The 2,500-nt window shown below is 38.2% G+C and overlaps 1 non-coding gene across 1 annotated transcript; it reads right to left on the reverse strand.

Annotated features, from left to right (window-relative positions):
• Positions 1-420: 420 nt before the first annotated feature.
• On the reverse strand, positions 421-502 carry trnas-cga (transfer RNA serine (anticodon CGA)). The gene has a single exon. It is a non-coding gene; the product is annotated as a tRNA-Ser (tRNA).
• Positions 503-2,500: the final 1,998 nt, after the last annotated feature.

Genomic DNA, 2,500 nt, shown 5'->3' on the forward strand with positions numbered 1-2,500 from the left:
TAGGTTTTTGGGTCTTCATTGTTAAGGTTGATAAGGTGCTGATTGGGTATACTCAAAGCAGAATGTGATGTCAACAGAAAAAATAAGAGTCTATAAACTGTTGCAGAATGATTACATCACGTCCAGAGTCCGGAGGGTCCTATCAAGGACCTACGAATGAGAGGACCTTTCTGTAAAATTCCCGCCTCCTAAAATGTACCCAGAACTTCCCTAATGGAGATGGGAATATTGTTTTTTCTGTAGCTATTACCAGCACAGTTAAAGGTTCAATTAACTTCAAATGAATGAGGTTGTATGGAAGTGAAGACCAACTGCTACTAAAGGACAATCAATTAACATCTGTTACAAATGTCTTTTGAAGCATACTGGGACATAATGAGGGAGGAACAACAGGAGCATCCACATGTTGTCATGCTTGAGCGCTGTGAGCAGGGTTTGAACCTGCGCGGGGAAACCCCATTGGATTTCGAGTCCAACGCCTTAACCACTCGGCCATCACAGCTGCAAAAACATGATTTTTTGGACATGAAATTAGTCATTTTTGATACTTATTGTTGCATGGAAAAACAATGATCAAACAAGGCACAATTAAATTTGCTTTGTGGGAAACACTGCACAAACACTGGTATCCTCTGTGGTAAAAAAAAAAGAAAAAAGTATGAAACCAGACAAACTGAGATTAACTTTCAACACTGAAGAAAACAATATGAGATTTATTTCTTTTGTCAGGGAATGCCAGACATTTTCGTTCATGTGTCAAACTATTGAGCCCAATGTCTTAGCCAATGTATTCAGTACTTATTGTTGCATGGGAAGACAATATTATAACATGGATGAGTCAAGTACCATTGAGGAATACTTATTGTTGTGTTTTCAGTAGCTGATTAGCAATAGATTTTAAGTCTGACATTTTACCCACTCTTGCATAAGAAGCACCTCATACATCAGAGAGAGATTATACATTTGACATGCTCACACTCTTTCAGCTTCAACCTACATTTTTTAGTTTATTCCTTTGCCGTTCACCTCTTGTTGAGCATCTTGTAAAGGCATCATTGAGTTTGATAGGAAAATCAGGAGAGATTACAGATATAAGAGCCGAGCAGAAATTAGAACAAAAAAAGCTGACATTGCTTCATATTCCACAGTGCTTGTGTTTATCAAACCTTAGAAGCAAAGTTTCCCCATCCAGCCACTGTTAATGAACCTTATTTAATAGAATAATGAAATTAGGCATGGCACACGCTTGCTGTCCGGTGTGTGTATGTGGTCTGACAGCTGTGGATAATCTCATTTGCTAAGCGTAATTAATGGCAAGTGGTTTCATTTACTTGTAAAGCAGACTGTCTTTCCTCAAGGGCAAAGAAATGTGGAAACTTTTTAGAATAATTTCCTCTATCGACTGACTCAGTAATAGTAATGAGATTTAATAGTAGATGTTTGGTTCATTATTTTCTGATTTATCTTCTCTTTTCTTAGTAATAAAACATCATTGTGGTGTTTACATAAGACATGAAATCAAAGACTTTCTTTTCATGTTTTTAGCAAAGTCCTGTGGCTTTAAAATAAAAAAAAGGTTTACTTGAAAGGTTTCAAGTCACTCTACTCAAATGTAAACAGCAAATTATCTCTGTCTGAGATGAAACATTTTCAGCAGAGTGGAACTTAATTATCTATATTGACAGTACAGACAGTGTCCTTCGGTGTCTGAAATTTCCTGCCACCATATCTTTCCTACATTGGAATCAGGAGGCCTGATGGCTGACATCTGTTTTACTTTGTGAAATGATTAATTTAACAAGCACACTCACTTCAAGGGGCATTGGGCCAGGTATGTGAAAAGGTAGGTCTCTTAACCTCTCAAGCTTTTCTTTAAATTCTCTGAACAACTCTCTCCAACTCTGTTGATGTGAACAACCATTAACGCCTGAGAGGAAAGCTGTTATCCCCAATGGCATGACACATCATGTCCTGTCCCTCACTATGAAGGCTGGCCATTCGTTAGGACATTAATAGGCTAAAAACATATAAACACTCCTTTAGTCTCTAAGTAGCAATGTTTTTTCACTGCAAAATACACAAATATTGTGCATGTTCTCTACAAAAAACCATCCTGAAATCCTTGGACAAATTCCAATGGGATCATCCTGCTGACAGTGGTTGCACTCTATAACTTTCAGTCTCCCTCAAGGAGCCTTGGTACAAAGATTATAGTAGCAGTCTGTGTTTGATGATTTTCTGTTGAACATTTACTACACGTACAAATTTTATTTAAAAAAGTATTCAGATGGTAGTTAGAGAGCTGTGATGGCCGAGAGGTTAAGGCGTTGGACTCGAAATCCAATGGGGTCTCCCCGCTCACATCGAACCCTGCTCACAGCGATGCCTGCCATCTCTACTCAAACTCCACAGACTATGTCCTCATTACAAATGTATTCTAGCAGCTTAAGTGCCAAGTTGTAATGGCCAAAGGTATATTACCATTGGGATCTACCTGTTC

The sequence above is a fragment of the Scomber scombrus genome, chromosome 11 (assembly GCF_963691925.1).
Source record: "Scomber scombrus chromosome 11, fScoSco1.1, whole genome shotgun sequence".
In the NCBI taxonomy this organism is placed as follows: Eukaryota; Metazoa; Chordata; class Actinopteri; order Scombriformes; family Scombridae; genus Scomber; species Scomber scombrus.